This window comes from Prionailurus viverrinus, chromosome X (genome assembly GCF_022837055.1).
Source record: "Prionailurus viverrinus isolate Anna chromosome X, UM_Priviv_1.0, whole genome shotgun sequence".
NCBI lineage: Eukaryota > Metazoa > Chordata > Mammalia > Carnivora > Felidae > Prionailurus > Prionailurus viverrinus.
The window spans coordinates 11229786-11237141 of NC_062579.1; the positions used below are offsets into that span (position 1 = coordinate 11229786).

A 7356-nucleotide genomic window follows, 5' to 3' on the forward strand; every position below is an offset into this window, starting at 1 on the left:
ACAAAACTGATAAACCTCTAGCAAGGCTTCTCAAAAAGAAAAGGGAGATGACCCAAATAGATAAAATCATGAATGAAAATGGAATTATTACAACCAATCCCTCAGAAATATAAGCAATTATCAGGGAATACTATGAAAAATTATATGCCAACAAACTGGACAACCTGGAAGAAATGGACAAATTCCTAAGCACCAACACACTTCCAAAACTCAAACAGGAAGAAATAGAAAACTTGAACAGACCCATAACCAGCAAAGAAATTGAATCAGTTATCAAAAATCTCCCAACAAATAAGAGTCCAGGACCAGATGGCTTCCCAGGGAAGTTCTACCCAACGTTTAAAGCAGAGATAATACCTATCCTTCTCAAGCTCTTCCAAAAAATAGAAAGGGAAGGAAAACTTCCAGACTCATTCTATGAAGCCAGTATTACTTTGATTCCTAAGCCCAGTAAAAAAAAAGAACTACTGGCCAATATCCCTGATGAATATGGATGCAACAATTCTCAATAAGATACTAGCAAATCAAATTCAACAGCATATGAAAAGAATTATTCACCATGATCAAGTGGGATTCATTCCTGGGATGCAGGGCTGGTTCAACATTTGCAAATCAATCAATGTGATACATCACATTAATAAAAGAAAAGAGAAGAACCATATGATCCTGTCAATCGATGCAGAAAAGGCCTTTGACAAAATTCAAAAACTTTCTTAATAAAAACCCTCGAGAAAGTCGGGATAGAAGGAACATACTTAAAGATCATAAAAGCCATTTATGAAAAGCCCACAGCTAACATCATCCTCAATGGGGAAAAACTGAGAGCTTTCCCCCTGAGATCAGGAACACGACAGGGATGTCCACTCTCACTGCTGTTGTTTAACATAGTGTTGGAAGTGCTAGCATCAGCAATCAGACAACAAAAGGAAATCAAAGGCATCAGCATTGGCAAAGATGAAGTCAAGCTTTCACTTTTTGCAGATGACATGATACTATACATGGAAAATCCGATAGACTCCACCAGAAGTCTGCTAGAACTGATACATGAATTCAGCAAATTCGCAGGATACAAAATCAATGTACAGAAATCAATTGCATTCTTATACACTAATAATGAAGCAACAAATACAGAAACTGATCCCATTCACAATTGCACCAAGAAGTATAAAATACCTAGGAATAAACCTAACCAAAGATGTAAAAGATCTGTATGCTGAAAACTACAGAAAGCTTATGAAGGAAATTGAAGAAGATATAAAGAAATGGAAAAACATTCCCTGCTCATGGATTGGAAGAATAAATATTGTCAAAATGTCAATAGTACCCAAAGCTATCTACACATTCAATGCAATCCCAATCAAAATTGCACCAGCATTCTTCTCAAAGCTAGAACAAGCAATCCTAAAATTCATATGGAACCACAAATGGCCCCGAATAGCCAAAGTAATTTTGAAGAAGACCAAAGCGGTAGGCATCACAATCCCAGGCTTTAGCCTCTACTACAAAGCTGTAATCATCAAGACAGCATGGTATTGGCACAAAAACAGACACATAGATCAATGGAATAGAACAGAAGCCCCGGAATTAAACCCACAAAAGTATGGTCAACTAATCTTTGACAAAGCAGGAAAGAATATCCAATGGAAAAAAGACAGTCTCTTTAACAAATGGTGCTGGGAGAACTGGACAGCAACATGCAGAAGGATGAAACTAGTCCGCTTTCTCACACCATTCACGAAAAGAAACTCAAAATGGATAAAGGACCTGAATGTGAGACAGGAAACCATCAAAACCCTACAGGAGAAAGCAGGAAAAGACCTCTCTGACCTCAGCCGCAGCAATTTCTTACTTGACACGTCCCCAAAGGCAAGGGAATTAAAAGCAAAAATGAACTCTTGGGACCTCATGAGGATAAAAAGCTTCTGCACAGCAAAGGAAACAATCAACACAACTAAAAGGCAACCGACGGAATGGGAAAAGATATTTGCAAATGACATATCAGACAAAGGGCTAGTATCCAAAATGTATAAAGAACTCACCAAACTCCACACCCAAAAAACAAATCCAGTGAAGAAATGGGCAGAAGACATGAATAGACACTTCACTAAAGAAGATATCCGGATGGCCAATAAGCACATGAAAAGATGCTCAACGTCACTCCTCATCAGGGAAATACAAATCAAAACCACACTCAGATATCACCTCAGGCCAGAGTGGCTCAAATGAACAAATCAGGAGACTATAGATGCTGGCGAGGATGTGGCGAAACAGGGACCCTCTTGCGCTGTTGGTGGGAATGCAAACTGGTGCAGCTGCTCTGGAAAACAGTATGGAGGTTCCTCAAGAAATTAAAAATAGATCTACCCTATGACCCAGCAATAGCACTGCTAGCAATTTACCCAAGGGATACAGGAGTGCTGATGCATAGGGGCACTTGTACCCCAATGTTCAGAGCAGCAGTTTCAACAATAGCCAAATTATGGAAAGAGCCTAAATGTCCATCCACTGATGAACAGATAAAGAAGTTGTGGTTTATATACACAATGGAATACTACGTGGCAATGAGAAAGAATGAAATCTGGCCTTTTGTAGCAATGTGGATGGAACTGGAGAGTGTTACACTAAGTGAAGTAAGTCATACAGAGAAAGACAGATACCATATGTTTTCACTCCTATGTGGATCCTGAGAAACTTAACAGAAATCAGGGGAGGGGAAGAAAAAAAAAAGAGGTTAGAAAGGGAGGGAGCCATAGCATAAGAGACTCTTAAGAACTGAGCATTGATGGGGGGTGGGAGGGAGGGGAAATTGGTCATGGGTATTGAGGAGGGCACCTTTTGGGATGAGCACTGGGTGTTTATGGAAACCAATTTGACAATAAATTTCTTTTTTTTTTAATTTTTTTTCCACTTTTTTATTTATTTTTGGGACAGAGAGAGACAGAGCATGAACGGGGGAGGGGCAGAGAGCGAGGGAGACACAGAATCAGAAACAGGCTCCAGGCTCCGGGCCATCAGCCCAGAGCCTGACGCGGGGCTCGAACTCACGGACCGCGAGATCGTGACCTGGCTGAAGTCGGAAGCCTAACCGACTGCGCCACCTAGGTGCCCCGACAATACATTTCAATTCAAAAAATTAAAAATAGAATTACCATATGATCCAGTAATTTCACTATTTACCAAAAAAATACAAAAAGACTAATTTGAAAAGAATATGCACATATGTTTATTACAGCATTATTTACAATAGCCAAATTATGGAAGCAACCCAAGTGTCCATCAGATGAAAGGATAAGAAGACATGGGGCGTGTGTGTGTGTGTGGGTATGCATGCATGCAATGGAATATGATATATATATATATATATACACACACATATATATACATATATATACACACACACATATACATATATATATATACACACATTATATATATATATATATATATATATGCGCACAATGGAATAGTACTAAACCATAAAGATGAAATATTGCCATTTACAACAACATGGATGGATCTAGAGTATAATGCTAAGTGAAATAAGTCAATCAGAGAAAGACAAATATCATATAAATTCACTTATATATGGAATTTAAGAAATGAACGAAGAAAAAAGAGAAGAATAAAAATCACTCTGAAATACAGAGAACAACATGGCAGTAATCAGAGGGAAAATGGGTGGGGGAATGGATGAAACAGGTGAAGGGATTAAGAGTACACGTATCATGATGAGCACTGGGTAATGTATAGAATTTTCTAATCACAAGCAGGGGAAGATGGCAGTGACTGTTCCACAGCAGCACTGGACCATAGAGTAGCTGTGCAATGGGCAGCTACCCAAGAAGGACATTATCAAGTTTCTACAGGACCACAGCTCAGATTTCTTTCTTTCAGAACATAAGGTATTAGTAAACATTAAAAATGTGGCCAAAACAGCTAACAGGGACCATTTGGTTTCAGCCTATAATCATCTTTTTGAATGAGTTTCAAGGGTACTGAAAGTATAAGTATCTGAGCAGGTGAAAAATGTGAAGTTTAATGAAGACAAACCCAAAGAAACCAAGCCTGAAGAGACTCTAAATGAGGGTCCACCAAAATACATTCTGTTCTTAAAAATGGAGATAAAACCAACTTTCCCCAAAAGAGACAGGTTGTTCACTGTTAGTATACAGGAACACTATAGGATAGGACTGTTTATGATATTAATATTCAAACAAGTTCAAAGAAGAAAAATGCCAAGCCTTTAAGTTTTAAGGTTGGAACAGGCAAAGTTATCAGAGGATGGGAGGAAGTTCTCTTGACCATGAGTAAAGGAGGAAAGGCTCGACTAGAGATTGAGCCAGAATGGGCTTATGGAAAGAAAGGACAGCCTGATGCCAAAATTCCACCAAATGCAAAACTCATTCTTAAAGTGGAATTACTGGATATTCTTTGAAATAGCAATGCTTCAGGTATAAAGACATCAGCAACAATAAAACATGGCCCTGAAGAAACTTATATAACTAATTTGAGCGGGTTACTATTGTAAGGGAAGAGTCAACTGGAAAATTCAAGAAGTCAAATATTATTTACTCTATCCCCAACTTTTAAGATATGCAATCCATCATAATTCCCTAAAGTGTGAAATATTTTACTACAGCTGCATAAAATATTGGTTATGGGGAACTGATTTTCCTTTTACCTCAGGTTGTAAACTAAAAGGTTCAATAAAAATGTATCAAGTGTCAAAAAAAAAGAATTGTTAAATCACTATATTGTATACCTGAAACTAATAGAACACTGTATGTTAATTATATTGGATTTAAAGTTTAAAAGAAAAAAGTAATGTTCTTTTCTTCTATTTTGCTAAGAGTTTTTAATCATGAAAGAATGTTTAATACTGTCAAATGATCTTTCTTCATCTGTTCAATAATCGCATGATCCCCCCCTTATTCTATTAATGTGATGAATTAAACTGCTTGATTTTTAAATTTTAACCCAACTTTGCATTCCTGGGTGAAGGCCTACTTGATCATGATGTGTCATGCTCTTTGAACATTCTTATACAGGTCTTTTGGTGCACTGTGCACACATTTCTTTTAGCTACATATATAGGAGCAGAAATACTGAGTCATAAAGTATGGACATTGATTTTAAGGAAAGAGTATGGTTTTAGGGGTATTGAGTCAAGGCTTAAGGAAGACTTCTGGGGGTATATGTTCAACAGGCAATTAAAAATGTGGCGCTGGAGCTTGCGTAGAAGCCAGAGGTGTGGATTTGGGAGTCATCAACAAAAAGCTTACATATGAAGCCACTGGGATGGAATGCTGTGTGTGGGGGAGGATCAGGGAAGAGAGAAGAGGACTCCAGATTAACACTTGAGAAACACCTGTAGCTAAGAGGCAGGAGGACAAAGGACCAGGAGAAGCACGACTTCAAATGGGTGGGACAAAAACTAAGAGTATCAACTTTTCAACATTATGGATAAGCCAAGGAAAAGAACTCCTTAGTTTTGGTGACCATGGACCTTCATACTATTTTCTCCCTTGCTATAGCTACTGCTATGCTTTTCTGTTTAATTTTCATCTTTATAAAGTTCTTCGGTTACTTTTGGAGTCATGCCAATTTGCAAGACTGTTATCACCCTGGCAGCTGCTAAGAACATTCTATTCCACCCCACAGAAATACTCAGGACAGAGTACTTAATGAGGACTTACTAATTATAGGCCTATCAGTCAAAATTATGGCCCCCAAAATAGCAGAATTTCAAAAGTCAGCTGAAGGTGTATGTGGCACAGGACAAAGCAGCCACACAAATGGATAAAGAGAAAAAAAGGTTCTCTTTAAAAACTATTAACTTCATAGAATTGGGTAGCTGAAGTTTCATAACTTGATATACTGAACTTTCCTTCATGCTACCTCTTGCAACTTTCTGTCATACTATGTAAGGCTCCTTTTCAAAGGCAACTGGAGGAAAATCACAAGAAAAGACAAAGGGGAAGAAGAGGGGCATGTCAGCTGAGTTCTGTGGATAAAAACATTAGAGAAAGTTTGGGAAGATTTCACTAGCTTGCCTCTACATTCTCTTTGAGCAGAAAGTAAAGCAACATATACACTATAGGTCATTAGGTACACAGCAGCATCCTTCAATATGCAGTGAATGTTATTCCACAAAATAAATACCATGCTTTTACTGTATTCCAAGCAAAAGAAAGATAATTAACCCTGCAGTAAATATCTCTCATCAACAACATAAAAGCTATGTTCCATGCCTTTTAAGGCAATGGAAACTAAGAGCATAAAATAAGTGATAAAGAAATAAGATGGATAACTTCCAAACCAGAAGAAGAAAAAAAAAACTTAAATAAACAGGAACAAGAAAGCAAAAATTAAACCCAAATGTATCAGTAATCTATGTCTTTAACCACTATCTTTAATAGATAAGTAAGTCTGTTTATATTGAGCGGGTGAAAACAAAAGCTAGAGATAGGCTTTTTACAAAAGGCACACCTAAAACACAGTGGATATACTAAAGCTAAAATAAAAGGAACAGGAAAAAATATACCAAATAACAAAAAAATCTATCTAGCAAGATTAATATAAGCAAAGCAAAATCTAAAGGGGAAAGACTTAGTAGTAATAAAGCAGGACCTTACTTGATGATAAAAAGAACAATCTACCAAGTAGCTTTAACAATTTTGAACCTCTATGCATTAATAACATAGTTTCAAAATATATAAAGCAACATTTTTATAAGATATTCACCATTATTGAAGATTTTATTAACTTCTTTCAAAAAGTTACCAATCAGGTGGGCCAAAAATATACATATTAAAAATAGCAACGGGGGGGGGGGTGCCTGGGTGGCTCAGTTGGTTAAGCGTCAGACTTGGGCTCAGGTCACGATCCCATGGTTCATGGGTTTGAGCCCCACATCAGGCTCTGTGCTGACAGCTCAGAGCCTGGAGCCTGTTTTGGATTCTGTGTCTCCCTCTCTCTCTGCCCCTCCCATGCTTGCACTCTGTCTGTCTCTCTCTCTCTCAAAAATAAATAAACATTATTATTTTTTTTAAAGCAAGGTGTGCCTGGGTGGCTCAGTCAGTTGAGCATCTGACTCTTGATTTCAGCTCAGGTCATGATCCCAGAGTTGTGGGATCGACCCCTAAGTCGGGCTCTGCACTAAGCGTGGAGCTTGCTTAAGATTCTCTCTCTATCCCTCTGCCCCTCCCCTGCTCACACATGCATGTGCAGGCATTGTCTCTCTCTTAGAACAAAAAAAAAAAAAAAATTGCAAAAACTTAATCATGTCAGATTCCAAGAAGGCTTTCTGATTAATCAGAAAATATGACATAAACTAAGTCACTGGAAACTGGAAAA

The 7356-nt window shown here is 37.8% G+C and overlaps 1 pseudogene; it reads left to right on the forward strand.

Moving 5' to 3' along the window:
• The first annotated feature begins 3776 nt into the window (after positions 1 to 3776).
• On the forward strand, positions 3777 to 4478 carry LOC125157567 (peptidyl-prolyl cis-trans isomerase FKBP3-like; annotated as a pseudogene).
• The last annotated feature ends 2878 nt before the right edge of the window (positions 4479 to 7356 follow it).